This window comes from Balaenoptera musculus, chromosome 3 (genome assembly GCF_009873245.2).
Source record: "Balaenoptera musculus isolate JJ_BM4_2016_0621 chromosome 3, mBalMus1.pri.v3, whole genome shotgun sequence".
Taxonomy (NCBI): domain Eukaryota; kingdom Metazoa; phylum Chordata; class Mammalia; order Artiodactyla; family Balaenopteridae; genus Balaenoptera; species Balaenoptera musculus.
The window spans coordinates 162,954,044-162,975,717 of record NC_045787.1 but is presented as its reverse complement, the minus strand read 5'-3'; the positions used below and the strand labels follow the sequence as shown (position 1 = coordinate 162,975,717).

The 21,674-nt window shown below is 39.6% G+C and overlaps 1 pseudogene; it reads right to left on the bottom strand.

Moving 5' to 3' along the window:
- Positions 1–207: 207 nt before the first annotated feature.
- LOC118892628 overlaps positions 208–21,674 on the bottom strand; it is a 95,023-nt pseudogene continuing 73,556 nt past the window's right edge.

Here is a 21,674-nt window from a genome sequence, read left to right as displayed (position 1 = left end):
AAACAGTACCTGTTAATCATTATGTAGTATTGCTTACAGAGTACTTACAGAATTATCTCACTTCAGTGTTCATTTTTGAACGTAAGTAGTAAATATCCAGTCGAGAGATCCCCTTTAAGAATGAGGCACTGATAAACATGATATAACTCTAAAAATTATTCTTTCATGTTATTTTTTTCTGGAACATTATACATGGATTAATTTGTATCAGGCTTTCTCAGATTTCTTACACATATAGGGTTTCTTTCCAGTGGGAATTTTCACATGTAAGAATGAAGGCCAACTGATGTTTTCCCCACATTGCTTACATTCAAGAGGTTTCTATTTTTTTTTTTTTAATTTTATAGCTACTTTATTTATTTATTTATTTATTTTTGGCTGTGTTGGGTCTTCAGTTCATGCGAGGGCTTTCTCTAGTTGCGGCAAGTGGGGGCCACTCTTCATCGCGGTGCGGGGACCGCTCTTCATCGCGGTGCATGGGCCTTTCACTATCGCGGCCCCTCCCATTGCGGGGCACAGGCTCCAGATGCGCAGGCTCAGTAGTTGTGGCTCACGGGCCCAGCTGCTCCGTGTCATGTGGGATCTTCCCAGACCAGGGCTCGAACCCGTGTCCCCTGCATTAGCAGGCAGATTCTCAACCACTGCGCCACCAGGGAAGGCCCAGAGGTTTCTATTAAGTATGAGATCTTTCATGCCTTTGAAAGGAACTGGGTCAACTGAAGGCTTTCCCACCTTCTCTACATTTGTAGGGTTTCTTGCCAGTGTGTATTCTCATGTGCCCTTGAAAGGTAGTGCAATAAATGAAGGCTTTCCCACATTCTGTACATTCATAAGGTTTCTCTCCAGTGAGTTTTTTCATGTGTTTGAAAGTATGTGTAACAACTGAAGACTCTGCCACATTGTTTACATTCGTAGGGTTTCTCTCCTGTGTGAGTTCTTTGAAGTATTCGAAATGAACTGGGAAAACTGCTTTCTCACATTCCTTACACTTACAAGGTCCATCTCCAGTGCATGTTATCATGTGTGTTCGAACACTTGAGGGAGAAATGAAGGCTTTCCCACATTCTTTACATTTATAGTTTCTCTCCAGTGTGGCTTCTTATGTGTCCTTGAAAGGTGGTGCGATAAATGAAGGTTTTCCCACATTCTGTACATTCATAGGGTTTCTCTCCAGTGTGAATTATTTCATGTATTCGCAAACCTAGAGGAGAACTGAAGGTTTTCTCACATTGTTTACATTCGTATTGTTTCTCTGCAGTGCGAATCCTTTCATGTCTTCGAAAGGAACTGGGACAACTGAGGGCTTTACCACACTGCTTACATTCATAGGGTTTTCTCCAGTGTGATTTCTTTCATGTATTTGCAAACCTAGAGGAGACCTGAGGGATTTACCACACTGTTTACATATGAAGGGTTTCTCTCCAGTGTGAGTTCTTTCGTGTGCTTGAAATGAAGTGGAACAACTAAAGGCTTTCCCACATTCCTTCCATTTATAGGGTCCTTCTCCAGTGTGTGTTATCATGTGTCTTTGAAAGGTTGTGAGCCATGTGAAGGCTTTGCCACATTCCTTACATTCATAGGATCGCTCTCCAGTGTGAGTCCTTTCATGTCTGTGAACAGATTTGCGGTAACTGAAGGCTTCCCCACATTCCTTGCATTTATATGGCTTCTCCTCATATTCATGATACTCATATGGTTTGTGTCCACTGTGAGATCTGATGTGCCTATTAAGGAATGAATGACGCATGAAGACTTTCACACACATTACATTCACATGGTTTTACTCCAGAAAGCGTTTTCTGGTTCAGATTAGGATTTGGAATCTGGCTGACAGTTTCTCCATCTTGATTACCTTCTTCGCTTTCACAGAGAGTTTTTCTACCATATGACTTCTGTAAAAAATGAGAAATTATTAATGATTTCTTTAACAATTTCACATTTATTAGTAGGGTATTAGAATTACATTTTTATATTTTATAGCAAAAGTGAAGGTTTTTTGTCCTTTCTGAATTTTTTGAGGATGATTTATACTGAAAGCTCTATAAGAGGACTTGACATACCTATTATGAAAACAGTAATGTTAATATATTGGGTTTCTTAATATTGTTTCCAAAAACACTGGACATCTATGTCACATTTAAGTAAATGTTTTCGGTGAAAAAAATTTAAGGATAACTTTGAAGCTGGGGTTGTTTTATTTGCTTATTTTAAAAAGTTTATGACATACCAGGATTCTCATGTGGCACACTGCTATCTACTGTGTGTATGACTCACCTTAGTTTTCTCCCTGGGGTTTTGTACCACTCTTCAATGTTATGATTGTCCCATTTTTTTCCTAAAATGCAGACCCAGAAAAATAATGCAAATTATTAGAAATTATAGAAAAATATTAGATTCTAGGTCCACGATGAGCTGTGACCATGCTTAGTTTATTTACCAATGTACAGCAGTCCCCCCTTACCCACAGTTTCACTTTCTGTGGTGTCAGTTACCTACGGTCAATTGCAGTCTGAAAATATTAATTTACACTGTGCACCCTTTCGAGTAGTACGATGAAATCTTGCAATGTCCCGCTCTGTCCAGGATGTGAATCATCCCTTTGTTCAGTGTATCCATGCTGTATATGCTACCTGCCCATCAGTCACTTAGTAGCCATCTCAGTTTTCAGATCACTGTGGTGGTATTGCAGTGCTTGTGTTCAAGTAATCCTTATTTTAATTAATGATGGCCCCAAAGCGCAAGAATAGTGACGTTGGTAATTAGGATATGCCAAAGAGAAGTTATAAAGTGCTTCCTTTCAGTGAAAAGATGAAAGTTCTTGATTTAAGGGAAGAAAAAAATCATACACTGATGTTGCTAAGATCTGTAGGAAAAATGAATCTTCTATTGTGAAATTGTGAAGAAGGAAAAAGAAATTGATCTTAGTTTTGCTGTCTCATCTCAAACTGCAAAAGTTACGGACACTTAACACTTACACGTTAAGTTCATGTCTATTATACGTGTTCTATTCTTAGTTATTGTTATCAATCTCTTACTGTGCACCGAACTTCTAAATTAAACTTATTATCATAGGTATGTATGTATAGGATTCAGTACTGTCTGCAGTTTCAGGCATCCACTGGTGGTCTTGGAATGTATCCCCTGCAGATAAGGGGGGATTACTGTATTACTTTTCCATATTCCACATCTTGGAACAGTGTTGATAGGCAAGAAATACTTGTTCTCTAACTGAAGAAGTGAAGGAATGTTGTCATGCTTACCTATTGAGGCCAGGTTCCTCAAGGTTTCCTGCATCACATCTCTGTAAAGTTTCTTCTGCAAAGGATTCAGTAAAGACCACTCCTCCTGGGTGAAGTTCACAGCCACATCCTCAAAGGTCACTGGGTCCTAAAACAGACCAAATATGTTTCCAGTAAGATGTGTGAGTCTGACAGAACTGGGGATTTATACTCAATTTACAGGAAGATTACATATGATTCTGTCACCTTCAAACATTTATTTTATGTCTTGGTCATCAGAAACTGACTCTATGTCCTTACTTACTTCTTCATGAATTTAACAGCATAATGAACACATGCAAATTATTTATTCATTTTCACTGTGATCACTTTAAATGTTACTGCTCTCTGATGTCAGGGTCTAGAGCACCTTGGAGAAATGAGAGAAATGCTACACAAATGAATCAAATATCATTTTAAACACAACAGTCTCTTGTGAGAAAAACTCATCTCCTTTGTTATTACACACCATTTAACTCAGTACACTCCATGATGTATGAGGTCAAATCTGCAGGAGCTTTTAATGAATAAAACACAGTGAAGAACTGGAAGCTTTTTCTTCTATTCTCATCACCAAACATGAGAGTCCAGGAGGCCTGTGGAAATCCGACTTGTGACAAGGATCAGTTTGCCATACTGGCCTGAGAATTACTCCAGGTGATTAGAAATAGCCAGGTGCAACTGGCTAGATTAAAATATTCTTGTAAAGAAGTAGTACTTTTAGCTTGTGTAAAATTTATTGCAGACTCAGTTTCTCCATTCTCTCTCTGTCCCATTCATGGAGCTAGTTAGTTATTCAGAAGTTAAGGCTCAGACAACTTTGCATGATATGACATGCTAAAAAGACACAACTACTTAGACCTCCACAAAACCCTATACACAATGAGCCTCAGGGCTGCTTCTCACTAGTTTTTAGCACACATAGGCACATATAATGAAATGATAAAGTACTAAAACATTTCTTTTTGGTCAAAGCCCTTGCTAAATAACCTTGAGGAACAGGTTAAGAGCTGCATATTGCACAGGAATTCACAACACTCCACAAAGGTCTGATGCTGAATCTGCCCAAGATTATATAATACATAAAGGATTCACAGCGCTTTCCTCCAAAGAATGTAAAACCTCCATTCTCTAATTTCAGGTGGAAGTTTCCTGGCCAGCCACTCCAGATGCAATCCTCCCGACATCTCTCACTTCTGAGCTCCCATATGGTGCACAGAAGCATAACAGCCCAGCCCCAAGTATAGGAATATGTAAGTTGATGACACCACACACTGCCAATAGTGTACAAAAGGGTTTATTACTTCCATAACTGAGGTCTCTGGGGAGTAAGGCAGGCCTCTCAAGAAGGCATGAAATGGCTTGAGAGTGCAAGGAAAAGTACATGGACTTATATTTTAGCTGAGGTTGTGGGTGGACTGAAGAGAGAGTTCATATACAAGGGCAAGAGCAGGCATGAATTGAATCTCTTGTCACTGCCAAAGGAAGGAAACTAAGGCTTTCCTATCATCATGGATACATGTGGGTCACAAGAGGAGGAAAGAGGGATGAGGCTTCAAAGCTGTCAGCAGTCAAACATAAAAAACTGGAGTCAGAGACTTCTCTTTTCTTGTTCTTTGTATAATGAACTTGGAAACCATCCTTCCTAACCTCACAAGAAAAAAAGCAAAGAACTGAAGACACAGAGCAAACCACTGTTTCCAAAATTGGAAAGACAGAAAGAAGCTATTTTGAAATAGCTATTCTTAACAAGGCCTATCCTCAAAAGAGACTGTTTCAGCAGGGCCTAATGCAAAGACAACAAAGAATACAACATCTAAGAACTTTGGGACAATTACAGCAGGTGTAAAATACACAATGAGAATACCTGATAGAAAAGCAGAAAGGAACAAAAAAAATAAGTGAAGCAATCATCACTGAGATTTTCCTAACATTAGTGATAGACAGCAAACTGCAGATCCAGGAAGCTAAGAAAAACACAAAACATAAAAAAAAAAAAAAAAAACACCAAAAACTGCACTGCCAAGTACATCATTTTCAACTGGAGAAAAATCAAAGACAAAGGGAACATTCTGAAAGAAGCCAGAGGGAAAAAACAAACCTTAGTTTTACGTAAACAAGGATAAGAATTAAATCAGACCTCTTTTCGAAAACTATGCAAGCAAGAAATATAACTGGAATCACACTGTATTTATCCTTTGGAATCTGGGTTCTTTCACTTAGCAATAAATTAAATAAATAAATAAATAAATAAATAAAATAAATAAATAAATAAATAAATAAATAAAATTTATTCATGTTGTTGCACATATTAACAGTTCATTACTTTTTATTGCTGAGTAGGATTGCACTGTACAGATGTACTATAATTTATTCGTTCACCAAATGATATCTGAGTTGTTTCCAGGTTTTGGTGATTATGAATAAAGCTGCTGTAAACATTCACATCCCAGAAACAAACAAAACAACAACACCAAAAAACCCCAACTATGCAAGCAAGAAGAGAGTGGAATGAAATATTTAAAGTGCAGAAGGTAAAAAAAACACCATCCTAAAACTCTGTGTCAAGCAAAATTATTCTTCAAAAGTGAGGGAGAATATTTTGTAATAACCTATATGGGAAAAGAATCTGGAAAATAATATATATATATAAATAACTGAATATATATATAATAACTGAATAACTTTGCTGTATACCTGAAATGAACACACACTATAAATCAATTATACTTCAATAAAAAAATATAAAAAAGCAGATAAGCCTTTGTAATAAAAAAAATCTCTAGGACTGCTGCATCACAGGAAAAAAAGTGACGGAGAAATACTTTGAGAAAAATTGAGGGACTCTGACATCAATACACCTGGTTTTACAAGAAACAGTAAAAGAAGTTCATTAGAAGGTACAGGCATACCTTGGAGACAATGAGGGTTCAGTTCCAGACTACCACAATAAAGCAAATCACATGAATTTTTTGGTTTGCCAGTGCATGTAAAAGTTATATTTATACTATTCTGTACTCTTTTAAGTGTGCACTAGCATTATGTATAAAAATACAACATTGCTAAAAATGCTAACCATCATCAGAGCCTTCAGCAAGTGATGGCAGTAACATCAAAGATTACTGATCACAGACCACCATAACAAATGTAACAAAAATTTGAAATACTGTGAGAATTACCAAAGTGTGACAGACACACAAAGTGAGCAAATGCTGTTGAAAAAAAGGTGCCGATAGATTTGCTTCACACAGGGTTATAACCAACCTTCAACTTGCAAAAAATGCATTATCTGTAAAGTGCAATAAAGTGAATCGCAATAAAATAAGGTATGTCTGAAAATGATATAAACAGGTGGAACATTAGAAAAGAGGACCCTTTAAGAACTGTTCTCAGTTCACTATAGCCTTGTTGGTCTCATGGACACAAGCCCCACTGGTTTTCAAAGCTAGATGTTTTGGGACTTCCCTGGTGTCCAGTGGTTATAAGATTCTGCCCTTCCACTGCAGGGGGCGTGGGTTCCATCCCTGATCAGGGAACTAGGATCCCACATGCTGTGTGCTTGTGCCCCCCACCCCTGAAAGGCTAGATGTTTGGGGGGCTTGTCTTCATGTGTGACTCTTAAAAGCTGGGGTGCCTCTTAGAGGAAAACATAGGCAGAACACTCTATGACATAAATCACAGCAAGATCCTTTTTGACCCAGCTCCTAGAGAAATGGAAATAAAAACAAAAATAAACAAATGGGACCTAATGAAACTTAAAAGCTTTTGCACAGCAAAGCAAACCATAAACAAGACCAAAAGACCACCCTCAGAATGGGAGAAAATATTTGCAAATGAAGCAACTGACAAAGGATTAATCTCCAAGATTTACAAGCAGCTCATGCAGCTCAATAACAAAAAAACAAACAACCCAATCCAATAATGGGCAGAAGACCTAAATAGACATTTCTCCAAAGAAGATATACAGATTGCCAACAGACACATGAAAGAATGCTCAACATCATTAATCATTAGAGAAATGCAAATCAAAACTACAAAGTAGAAACTAACACACCATTGTAAAGCAATTATACTTCAATAAAGATGTTTAAAAAAAAAAAAACTACAATGAGATATCATCTCACACCAGCCAGAATGGCCATCACCAAAAAATCTAGAAACAATAAATGCTGGAGAGGGTGTGGAGAAAAGGGAACACTCTTGCACTGTTGGTGGGAATGTAAATTGATACAGCCACTATGGAGAACAGTATGGAGGTTCCTTAAAAAACTAAAAATAGAACTACCATACGACCCAGCAATCCCACTACTGGGCATATACCCTGAGAAAACCATAATTCAAAAAGAGTCATGTACCAAAATGTTCATTGCAGCTCTATCTACAATAGCCAGGACATGGAAGCAACCTAAGTGTCCATCATTGGATGAATGGATAAAGAAGATGTGGCACATATATACAATGGAATATTACTCAGCCATAAAAAGAAATGAAATGGAGGTGTTTGTAGTGAGGTGGATGGAGTTAGATTCTGTCATACAGAGTGAAGTAAGTCAGAAAGAGAAAACCAAATACAGTATGCTAACACATATATATGGAATCTAAGGGAAAAAAAAAAAAAGGTCATGAAGAACCTAGTGGCAAGACGGGAATAAAGACAGACCTACTAGAGAATGGACTTGAGGATATGGGGAGGGGGAGGGGTAAGATGTGACAGGGTGAGAGAGTGGCATGGACATATATACACTACCAAATGTAAAATAGATAGCTAGTGGGAAGCAGCCGCATAGCACAGGGAGATCAGCTCGGTGCTTTGTGACCACCTAGAGGGGAGGGAGAGGCAAGAGATATGGGAACATATGTATATGTATAACTGATTCACTTTGTTATAAAGCAGAAACTAACACACCATTGTAAAGCAATTATACTCCAATAAAGATGTTTTAAAAAAAAAAGTTTTGGGAAGATGGAATTATGAAGTTGCCTGAAAAATGGCAGAAGGTAGTGGAACAAAATGATGAATATGTTGTTCAATAAAGTTCTTGGTGAAAATGAAAAAAAAAAAAAAAGCTGGGGTGCCAAGTGTGGGGTCTAAACCCTTTGCTCCTCAAGGAGAAGCTTGGAGTTTTGAGTCCCTTCCTGAAGGTGGGGTGCCATGTGTGTGTGTGGGGGGGTTGGTTATGGTAAGACTGTGCCTCAGCTTCTACCCACTTTCATGTGGGTGTTCTCATTTGCCCTATGCATAGGGAATCACCAGTTATGGGCAACGAGAGATGAGCTGCTGCATGTTCCTGTACGCATGACAATGTCTGCTGCTGCCCTGCCGGATCACACCCCGGGCTCTCTGGGCTGTCTCTGCATAGCTAGACTGAGTCCTCTCCCAGGGCCTGTCTGCCCGGGATTCCTGGGGTGCTGTCCTGTGTGCGCAAGGACAATGGTTGCTTCCAGCTGCCTCACCAAGATCACACCCAAGACCCTTGGTCTGTCTTTGTGTCCAGACCGAGTCTTTTCCCAGGGCCCAGTTGGCCCAGATCTCCCACCAGGCTGTGGCGTGGAGTGTACAGGGCCAGGGTGTTTGCCCAATTCAGACTGGGGAGTGGCGAGGCAGCAGCTACCAGTGCCAGGCTCTCTGTGCCCTGATTGTTGACAAGCCAGCATGTGCACACTCCTTGCGAGTAGCGTCTTGGCTTCTCCAGCCCTTCTGACTGTCCCAGTGGTTCTCCAAGCAGCCAAGGGGGCTAGTCTCCTCTCTGCAGGATGCCAGGACTGGGAGGCACAGATTGTGACTCCACCTGCTTGCTACCCAAGGTGAGGGGCTGCCCATGTGGACCTTCTCTTCCTTTCAGATCCCTCCCAAGGGCACAGATCCCAACCTGATGTCTTTTTTTCTGTCCTACCCAGTTACGTGGAGATCTTTCATGCGGCTTTGGTCGTACAGAAGTTCTTCTGGGGACCTCCCTGGTGGTCCAGTGGTTAAGACTCTGCACTGCCACTGTAGGGGCATGGGTTCGATTCCTGGTTGGGGAACTGAGATCCTGCAAGCTGTGCGGTGTGGGCCAAAAAAAAAAAAAAAAAACGTTCTTCTGCCAGGTTCCAGTTAATTTTCTGTGAGAATTGTAGAAATATTTTTGATGTGTTGTACGGGTAGGTGAGTTCCACATCCTCCTACCCTGTCATCTTGATTCCCCTTTCTCCTTTCAAATTATTAAGTTATTATACTATTTGTTTTGGTGATCTGTGATCAATGATCTTTGATGTTACTACAATGACTCATTGAAGGCTCAGATGATGGTTGGTATTTTTTAGCTCTAAAGTATTTTAAAAGTAAGGTATGTACACTTTTTATACATAATGCTGTTATACACGTAATAGACCATAATACAGGGTAAACATAGATTTATATACACTAGGAAACCAAAATTCATGTGATAATTGCTTCATTGTGATAACTGCTTTATTGCAGTGGACTGAACCTGCAATATCTCTGAGGTATACCTGTGGTAGATACACAAAAGATAAAGGTAAAGGAATCTAAGCATACCAAAAAAGACAGGAATCTAAGCAAGCAAAGAAGACAGGAAAATAGGAATTACAAAACAGCCAGAAAACAGTGAACAAAATAGCAATAAGGACATACCTATCAATAATTACTTTAAATGTAAAAGAAATAATAAATTCTCCCATCAAAACACAGAGTGGCTGAATGGATTAAAAAAAAAAAAAGACTCACCTATATACTGCCTACAAAAACGTCACCTGAGGTACAAATGCACACACAGACTGAAAGGATGGGAAAAAAATATTCCATGCAAATGGAAACCAGAAGAAAGCTGGGGCAGCTATACTTGTAACAGTCAAAATAGACTTAAGACAAAGACTGTTATAAGGGACAAAAAAGGTCATTATATAATGATAAAGGAGTAAATCCAAAAAGAGAATATAACATTTCTAAACATTTATGCACTCAAAATAGGAACATCTGAATATATAAAACAAAATTTAACAGATCTAAAGGGGGAAGTAGAAAGCCAGACAATAACAGAAAGGAACTTTAATACCCCAATTTCATCAGTGGATACATCATTCAGAAAGAAAATCAATAAAGAAACACTGGTCTTCAGTGACACATAAGGCCAGTCATTCCATCCAAAAGCAACAGAATACACAATCTTCTCAAGGGCACATGGAACATTCTCCAGGAGAAGAGCATATGTTAGGCCACAAAACAAGTCTTAATAAATTTAAGAAGATTAAAGTCATATTAAGCATCTTTCCCGACCACAATGCAATACAACTAGAAATCGATTATGAGAAGATAACTGGAAAATTCACATGTGGAGATTAAAAATGATACTGAGGGCTTCCCTGGTGGCGCAGTGGTTGAGAATCTGCCTGCTAATGCAGGGGACACGGGTTCGAGCCCTGGTCTGGGAAGATCCCACATGCCGTGGAGCAACTAGGCCCGTGAGCAACAACTACTGAGCCTGCGCGTCTGGAGCCTGTGCTCAGCAACAAGAGAGGCCACGATAGTGAGAGGCCCGCGCACCGCGATGAAGAGTGGCCCCCGCTTGCCGCAACTAGAGAAAGCCCTCGCACAGAAACAAAGACCCAACACAGCCAAAAATAAATAAGTAAATAAATAAATAAATAAATTTTAAAAAAATGATACTGAACAACCAATAGGTTAAAAAAATCAAAAGAGAAATTTTAAAAAGTACCTTGAGACAAATGAAATGGAAATATAGTAGAACCGCATTATCTGTGAGGGATACATTCCAAGACACTGCGTGGATGCCTGAAACCATAAATAGTAATTAACCCCACAGATATTATGTTTTTTCCTATACATACACATGCACACACAGTGTGTATACAACGAACAAAGGGATGATTCATATCCCAGGCAAGATGGAGCAGGATGGCACAAAGTTTTATCACACCCCTCAGGACAATGCACAATTCAAAACTTTATTTTAAAAAATGTTTAAAGTATTTTTTAAATGTTTATTTCTGTAATTTTCCATTTAATATTTTCAGACCACAGTTGACTGCAGGTAACTGAAACTGTAGAAAGCAAAACTGCAGATAAAGGGGGACTATTGTGCAACATACTGAAACTTACAGGAGGCAGCAAAAGCATTTCCAAGAGGGAAGTTCATATTGATAGTGATAAATCAAGAAACAAAAAAGATCTCAAAAAACCTAACTTTACATATCAAGGAAGTAGAAAAAGAAGAAAAAGCAAATGCCAAAGTTAGTAAAATGAAGGAAATAACAAAGATCACAGTGGAAATAAATGAAAAAGACTAAAAAGGGAGTAGAAAAAAATCAATGAAACTAAGAGCTTTTAAAATATAAGATAGATATCCAGTAGAGATGGCGGAGGAATAAGACGTGGAGATCACCTTCCTCTGCACAAATACATTGCAAATACATCTACATGTGGAACAACTACAGAACACCTACTAAACACTGGCAGAAGACCTCAGACTTCCCAGAGGGCAAGAAACTCCCCACGTACCCGGCCGTGTGGCTGACAGGGTCTTGGTGCTCTGGCCTGGTGTCAGGCCTGAGTCTCTGAGGTGGGAGAGCTGAGATCAGTACACTGGACCACCAGAGACTTCCCGGCCCCATGTAATATCAATCGGCGAGGGCTCTCCCAGAGAGCTCTGTCTCAACCCTAAGACCCAGCTCCACTCAACTGCCAGCAAGCTCCAGTGCTGGACATCCCATGTCAAACAACCAGCAAGACAGGAACACAACCCGACCCATTAGCAGAGAGACTGCCTAAAATCATACTAAGTTCACAGACACCCCAAATCACACCACTGGACATGGCCCTGCCCGCCAGAAAGACAAGATCCAGCCCCACCCACCAGAACACAGGCACCAGTCCTCTCTACCAGGCAGCCTACACAAGACCCTTAACCAACCTTACCCACCGGGGGCAGACACCAAAAACAACGGGAACTACGAACCTGTAGCCTGCGAAAAAGAGACACCAAACACAGTAAGTTAAATAAAATGAGAAGACAGAGAAATATGCAGCAGATGAAGGAGCAAGGTAAAAACCCACCAGTCCAAACAAATGAAGAGGAAATAGGCAGCCTACCTGAAAAAGAATTCAGAGTAATGATAGAAAAGATGATCCAAAAATCTTGGAAACAGAACAGAGAAAATACAAGAAATGTTTAACAAGGACGTAGAAGGACTAAACAAACAAACGATGAACAACACAATAAATGAAATTAAAAATTCCCTAGAAAGAATCAATAGCAGAATAAATGAGGCAGAAAAAAGGATAAATGACCTGGAAGATAAAATAGTGGAAATAACTGCTGCAGAGCAGAATAAAGAAAAAAGAATGAAAAGAATTGAGGACAGTCTCAGAGAACGCTGGGACAACATCAAATGTACCAACATTTGAATTATAGAGATCCCAGAAGAACAAGGAAAAAAGAAAGGGAGGAGCTTCAAGGTGGCAGAAGAGTAAGATGTGGAATCACCTTCCTCCCCACAGATACATCAGAAATACATCTACATGTAGAACAGCTCCTATAGAACACCTACTGAACGCTGGCAGAAGACCTCAGGCATCCCAAAAGGCAATAAACTCCCCACGTACCTGGGTAGGCCAAAAGAAAAAAGAAAAAACAGAGACAAAAGAATAGGTACGGGACTTGCACCAGTGGGAGGGAGCTGTGAAGGAGGAAAGGTTTCCACACACTAGGAAGCCCCTTTGCAGGCAGAGACTGCAGGTGGTGGAGGGGAGAAGCTTCGTTGCCATGGAGGAGAGCGCAGTAACAGGGGTGTGGAGGGCAAAGAAGAGAGATTCCCGCACAGAGGATCGGTGCTGACCAGCACTCAGCAGCCCCAGAGGCTTGTCTGCTCATCCGCCGGGGCTGGCGGGGGCTGGGAGCTGAGGCTCAGGCTCCGGTCAGATCCCAGGGAGAGGACTGGGGTTGGCTGTGTGAACACAGCCTGAAGGGACTAGTGTGCCACAGTTAGCCAGGAGGGAGTCTGGGAAAAATTCTGGACCTGCCAAAGAGGCAAGAGACTTTTTCTTCCCTCTGTTTCCTGGTTCGCAAGAAGAGGGGATTAAGAGCGCCGCCTAAAGGAGCTCCAGAGATGGGCATGAGCCGCGGCTATCACCACGGACCGCAGAGACGGGCATGGGATGCTAAGGCTGCTGCTGCAGCCACCAAGAAGCCTATGTGCGAGCACAGGTCACTCTCCACACCTCCCCTCCCGGGAGCCTGTGTAGCCCGCCACTGCCAGGGTCCCGTGATCCAGGGACAACTTACACGGGAGAACGCAGAGTGCGCCTCAGGCTGTTGCAACGTCACACTGGCCTCTGCCAATGCAGGCTAGCCCCGCATTCCTTGCCCCTCCCTCCCCCTGGCCTGAGTGAGCCAGAGCCCCCGAATTAGGTGGTCCTTTTACCTCGTCCTGTCTGAGCGAAGAACAGATGCCTTCAGGCGACCTACACGCAGAGGCGGGTCCAAATCCAAAGCTGAACCCCGGGAGCTGTGCAAACAAAGAAGAGAAAGGGAAATCTCTCCCAGCAGCCTCAGGAGCAGCGGATTAAATCTCCACAATCAACTTGATGTACCCTGCATCTGTGGAATACCTGAATAGACAACGAATCATCCTAAATTGAGGAGGTGGACTTTGGGAGCAAAGATATTTACATTTTCCCCCTTTTTCTCTTTTTGTGAGTGTGTATGTATATGCTTCTGTGTGTGATTTTGTCTGTATAGCTTTGCTTTTACCATTTGTCCTAGGGTTCTGTCCGTCCATTTTGTTTTTTTTTTTTACTTTTTAAAATTTTTTTCTTAATAATAAACTTTTATTTTTTATTTTAATAAATTTATTTTATCTTCTTTCTTTCCTTGTTTTCTTCTTTCCTTCTTTCTTTTCCTCTTCCTTTTTTTCTTTCTTATTTTTTCTCCCTTTTATTCTGAGCCATGTGGATGAAAGGCTCTAGGTGCTCAAGCCAGGAGTCAGGGCTGTGCCTCTGAGGTGGGAGAGCCAACTTCAGGACACTGGTCCACAAGAGACCTCCCAACTCCACGTAATGTCAAATGGCGAAAATCTCCCAGAGATCTCCATCTCAACGCCAAGACCCAGCTTCACTCAGCGACCAGCAAGCTACAGTGCTGGGCACCCTATGCCAAACAACTAGCAAGACAAGAACACAACCCCTTCCATTAGCAGAGAGGCTGCCTAAAATCATAATAAGGCCACAGCCACCCCAAAACACACCACCAGATGTGGAACTGCCACCAGAAAGACAAGATCCAGCCTCATCCACCAGAACACAGGCACTAGTCCCCTCCACTAGGAAGCCTACTCAACCCACTGAACCAACCTTAGCCACTGGGGACAGACACCAAAAACAACGGGAACTATGAACCTGCAGCCTGGGAAAAGGAGACCCCAAACACAGTAAGTTAAGCAAAATGAGAAGACAGAGAAACACACAGCAGATGAAGGAGCAAGGTAAAAACCCAAGAGACAGAACAAATGAAGAGGAAATAGGCAGTCTACCTGAGAAAGAATTCAGAATAATGATAGTAAAGATGATCCAAAATCTTGGAAGTAGAATAGAGAAAACACAAGAAACTTTTAACAAGGACTTAGAAGAACTAAAGAGCAACCAAACTATGATGAACAACACAACAAATGAAATTAAAAATTCTCTAGAAGGGATCAATAGCAGAATAACTCAGGCAGAAGAACAGATAAGTGATCTGGAAGATAAAATACTGGAAATAACTACTGCAGGGCAGAATAAAGAAAAAAGAATGAAAAGAACTGAGGACAGTCTCAGAGACCTCTAGGACAACCTTAAACGCACCAACGTTCGAATTATAGGGGTCCCAGAAGAAGAAGAGAAAAAGAAAGGGACTGAGAAAATATTTGAAGACATTACAGTTGAAAACTTCCCTAATATGGGAAAGGAAATAGTTAATCAAGTCCAGGAAGCACAGAGAGTCCCATACAGGATAAATCCAAGGAGAAACATGCCAAGACACATATTAATCAAACTATCAAAAATTAAATATAAAGAAAACATATTAAAAGCAGCAAGGGAAAAACAACAAATAACACACAAGGGAATCCCCATAAGGTTAACAGCTGCTCTTTCAGCAGAAACTCTGCAAGCCAGAAGGGAGTGGCAGGACATATTTAAAGTGATGAAGGAGAAAAACCTACAACCAAGATTACTCTACCCAGCAAGGATCTCATTCAGATTTAATGGAGAAATTAAAACCTTCACAGACAAGCAAAAGCTAAGAGAATTCAGCACCACCAAACCAGCTTTACAACAAATGCTAAAGGAACTTTTCTAGGCAGGAAACACAAGAGAAGGAAAAGACCCGCAATAACAAACCCAAAACAATTAAGAAAATGGGAATAGGAACATACGTATTGATAATTACCTTAAATGTAAATGGATTAAATGCTCCCACCAAAAGACATAGGCTGGCTGAATGGATACAAAAACAAGACCCGTATATGTGCTATCTACAAGAGACCCACTTCAGACCTAGGGACACATACAGACTGAAAGTGAGGGGATGGAAAAAGATATTCCATGCAAATAGAAATCAAAAGAAAGCTGAAGTAGCAATTCTCATGTCAGACAAAATAGACTTTAAAATAAAGACTATTATAAGAGACAGAGAAGGACACTACATAATGATCAAGGGATTGATCCAAGAAGAAGATTTAACAATTGTAAATATTTATGCACGCAACATAGGAGCACCTCAATACATAAGGCAAATACTAACAGCCATAAAAGGGGAAATCGACAGTAACACAATCATCGTAGGGGACTTTAACACCCCACTTTCACCAATGGACAGATCATCCAAAATGAAAATAAATAAGGAAACACAAGCTTTAAATGATACATTAAACAAGATGGACTTAATTGATATTTATAGGACATGCCATCCAAAAACAACAGAATACACATTCTTCTCAAGTGCTCATGGAATATGCTCCAGGATAGATCATATCTTGGGTCACAAATCAAGCCTTGGTAAATTTAAGAAAATGGAAATCATATCAAGTATCTTTTCCAACCACAATGCTATGAGACTAGATATCAATTACAGGAAAAAATCTGTAAAAAATACAAACACATGGAGGCTAAACAATACACTACTTAATAACCAAGAGATCACTGAAGAAATCAAAGAGGAAATAAAGAAAACACCTAAAAAGAAATGACAATGAAAATACGATGACCCAAAACCTATGGGATGTAGCAAAAGCAGTTCTAAGAGGGAAGTTTATAGCAATACAAGCCTACCTCAAGAAACAGGAAACATCTCAAATAAACAACATAACCTGGCACCTAAAGCAATTAGAGAAACAAGAACAAAAAAATCCCCAAAGTTAGCAGAAGAAAAGAAATCATAAAAATTATATCAGAAATAAATCAAAAAGAAATGAAGGAAACGATAGCAAAGATCAATAAAATTAAAAGCTGGGTCTTTGAGAAGATAAACAAAATTGATAAACCATTAGCCAGACTCATCAAGAATAAAAGGGAGAAGACTCAAATCAATAGAATTAGAAATGAAAAAGGAGAAGTAACAACTGACACTGCAGAAATACAAAGGACCGTGAGAGATTACTACAAGCAACTCTATGCCAATAAAATGGACAACCTGGAAGAAATGGACAAATTCTTAGAAATGCACAACCTGCCGAGACTGAACCAGGAAGAAATAGAAAATATGAACAGACCAACCAGAAGCACTGAAATTGAAACTGTGATTAAAAATCTTCCAACAAACAAAAGCCCAGGACCAGATGGCTTCACAGGCGAATTCTATCTAACATTTAGAGAAGAGCTAACACCTATCCTTCTCAAACTCTTCCAAAATATTGCAGAGGGAGGAACACTCCCCAACTCATTCTATGAGGCCACCGTCACCCTGATACCAAAACCAGACAAAGATGTCACAAAGAAAGAAAACTACAGGCCAATATCACTGATGAACATAGATGCAAAAATCCTCAACAAAATACTAGCAAACAGAATCCAACAGCACATTAAAGGGATCATACACCATGATCAAGTGGGGTTTATTCCAGGAATGCAAGGATTCTTCAATATATGCAAACCAATCAATGTGATACACCATATTAACAAATTGGAGAAAAACGATATGATCATCTCAATCAATGCAGAGAAAGCTTTTGACAAAATTCAACACCCATTTATGATAAAAACCCTGCAGAAAGTAGGCATAGAGGGAACTTTCCTCAACATAATAAAGGCCATATATGACAAACCCACAGCCAACATCGTCCTCAATGGTGAAAAACTGAAACCATTTCCACTAAGATCACGAACAAGACAAGGTTGCCCACTCTCACCACTATTATTCAACACAGTTTTGGAAGTTTTAGCCACAGCAATCAGAGAAGAAAAAGACATAAAAGGAATCCAAATCAGAAAAAAAGAAGTAAAGCTGTCACTGTTTGCAGATGACATGATACTATACATAGAGAATCCTAAAGATGCTACCAGAAAACTACTAGAGCTAATCAATGAATTTGGTAAAGTAGCAGGATACAAAATTAATGCACAGAAATCTCTGGCATTCCTATACACTAATGATGAAAAATCTGAAAGTGAAATTAAGAAAACACTCCCATTTACCATTGCAACAAAAAGAATAAAATATCTATGAATAAACCTACCTAAGGAGACAAAAGACACGTATGCAGAAAATTATAAGACACTGATGAAAGAAATTAAAGATGATACAAATAGATGGAGAGATATACCATGTTCTTGGATTGGAAGAATCAACATTGTGAAAATGACTCTACTACCCAAAGCAATTTACAGATTTAATGCAATCCCTAACAAATAACCACTGGCATTTTTCACAGAACTAGAACAAAAAATTTCACAATTTGTATGGAAACACAAAAGACCCCGAATAGCCAAAGCAATCTTGAGAATGAAAAATGGAGCTGGAGGAATCAGGCTCCCTGACTGCAGACTATACTACAAAGCTACCGTAATCAAGAGAGTATGGTACTGGCACAAAAACAGAAATATAGATCAATGGAACAGGATAGAAAGCCCAGAGATAAACGCACGCACATATGGTCACCTTATCTTTGATAAAGGAGGCAAGCATATACAGTGGAGAAAAGACAGCCTCTTCAATAAGTGGTGCTGGGAAAACTGGACAGGTACATGTAAAACTATGAACTTAGAACACTCCCTAACACCATACACAAAAATAAACTCAAAATGGATTAAAGACCTAAATGTAAGGTCAGACACTATCAAACTCTTAGAGGAAAACATAGGCAGAACACTCTATGACATAAATCACAGCAAGATCCTTTTTGACCCACCTCCTAGAGAAATGGAAATAAAAACAAAAATAAACAAATGGGACCTAATGAAACTTAAAAGCTTTTGCACAGGGCTTTCCTGGTGGCGCAGTGCTTGAGAATCTGCCTGCTAATGCAGGGGACACGGGTTCGAGCCCTGGTCTGGGAAGATCCCACATGCCGTGGAGCAACTAGGCCCGTGAGCCACAACTACTGAGCCTGCGCCTCTGGAGCCTGTGCCCCGCAACAAGAGAAGCCACGATACTGAGGCCCGTGCACCACGATGAAGAGTGGCCCCGTTTGCCACAACTAGAGAAAGACCCCGCAGAGAAATGAACACCCAACACAGCCAAAAATAAAATAAATAAAACAAATGTGGGGTTTAAAATGTTCTGATAAAAAAAAAAAAGCCTTTTGCACAGCAAAGGAAACCATAAACAAGACCAAAAGACAACTCTCAGAATGGGAGAAAATATTTGCAAATTAAGCAACAGACAAAGGATTAATCTCCAAAATTTACAAGGAGCTCATGCAGCTCAATATTAAAAAAACAAACAACCCAATCCAAAAATGGGCAGAAAACCTAAATAGACATTTCTCCAAAGAAGATATACAGATTGCCAACAAACACATGAAAGAATGCTCAACATCTTTAATCATTAGAGAAATGCAAATCAAAATTACAATGAGATATCATCTCACACCGGTCAGAATGGCCATCATCAAAAAATGTACAAACAATAAATGCTGGAGAGGCTGTGGAGAAAAGGGTACCCTCTTGCACGGTTGGTGGGAATGCAAATTGATACAGCCACTATGGAGAACAGTATGGAGGTTCCTTTAAAAACTAAAAATAGAACTACCATATGACCCAGGAATCCCACTACTGGGCATATACCCTAAGAAAGCCATAATTCAAAATGGGTCATGTACCAAAATGTTCATTTCAGCTCTATTTACAATAGCCAGGACATGGAAGCAACCTAAGTGTCCATCAACAGATGGATGGATAAAGATGTGGCACATATAAACAATGGAATATTCCTCAGCCATAAAAAGAAACGAAATTGAGTTATTTGTAGTGAGGTGGATGGACCTAGAGTCTGTCACACAGAGTGAAGTGAGTCAGAAAGAGAAAAACAAATACAGTATGCTAACACATATATATGGAATCTAAGGGGAAAAAAAAGGTCATGAAGAACCTAGGGGCAAGACGGGAATAAAGACACAGACCTACTAGAGAGTGGAATTGAGGATATGGGGAGGGGGAAGGGTAAGCTGTGACAAAGTGAGAGAGTGGCATGGACATATATACACTACCAAACATAAAATAGCTAGTGGGAAGCAACTGCATAGCACAGGAAGATCAGCTCGGTTCTTTGTGACCACCTAGAGGGGTGGGATAGGGAGGGTGGGAGGGAGGGAGATGCAAGAGGGAAGAGATATGGGAACATATGTATATGTATAACTGATTCACTTTGTTATAAAGCAGAAACTAACACACCATTGTAAAGCAATTATACTCCAAAAAAGATGTTTAAAAAAAAAAAAGCGTCTCAGAAAATATTTGAAAAGATTATAGTTGAAAACTTCCCTAACATGGGAGAGGAAATAATCAAGTCTAGGAAGTACAGAGTCCCATACAGGATACATCCAAGGAGAAACATGCCAAGACACATATTAATCAAATGATCAAAAACTAAATACAAAGAAAAAATATTAAAAGCAGGAAGGGAAAAACAACAAATAGCATACAAGGGAATCCCCATAAGGTAAACAGCTGATCTTTCAGCAGAAACTCTACAAGGCAGAAGGGAGTGGCAGGACATATTTAAAGTGATGAAAGGGAAAAAACTACAACCAAGATTACTCTGCCCAGCAAGGATCTCATTCAGATTCGACAGAGAAATTAAAACCTTTACAGAGTAGCAAAAGCTAAGAGAATTCAGCACTACCAAACCAGCTTTACAGCAAATGTCGCAGGAACTTCTCTAGGCCGGAAACACAAGAGAAGGAAAAGACCTAAAAAACAAACCTGAAACAGTTAAGAATATGGTAATAGAAACATACATATCGATAATTACTTTAAATGTAAATGGATTAAATGCTCCAACCAAAAGATACAGACTGGCTGAATGGATATGAAAACAACACCCATATATATGCTGTCTACAGGAGACCCACTTCAGATTTAAGGACACATACAGATGGAAAGTGAGGGGATGGAAAAAGATATTCCATGCAAATGGAAATCAAAAGAAAGCTGGAGTAACAATTCTCATATCAGACAAAAAAGACTTTAAAATAAAGACTATTACAAGAGACAAAGAAGGACACTACGTAATGATCAAGGGATCAATCCAAGAAGAATATATAACAATTGTAAATATTTACACACCCAAAATAGAAGCACCTCAATATATAAGGCAAATGCTAACAGCCATAAAAGGGGAAATCGACAGTAACAATCATAGTAGGGGACTTTAACACGCCACTTTCACCAATGGACAGATCATCCAAAATGAAAATAAATAAGGAAACACGAGCTTTAAATGATACATTAAACAAGATGGACTTAATTGATATTTATAGGACATTCCATCCAAAGAAAAGAATACACTTTCTTCTCAAGTGCTCATGGAACATTCTCCAAGATAGAGCATATCTTGGGTCACAAATCAAGCCTTGGTAAATATAAGAAAACTGAAATCATATCAATTTTCTTTTCCGACCACCATGCTATGAGACTAGATATTACAGGAAAAAAATCTGTAAAAAATACAAACACATGGAGGCTAAACAATACACTACTTAATAACCAAGAGATCACTGAAGAAATCAGAGGAAATCAAAAAATACCTAGAAACAAATGACAATGTAAACACGATGACCCAAAACCTATGGGATGCAGAAAAGCAATTCTAAGAGGGAAGTTTATAGCAATACAATCGTACCTGAAGAAACAAGAAACATCTCAAACAACATAACCTTACACCTAAAGCAATTAGAGAAAGAAGA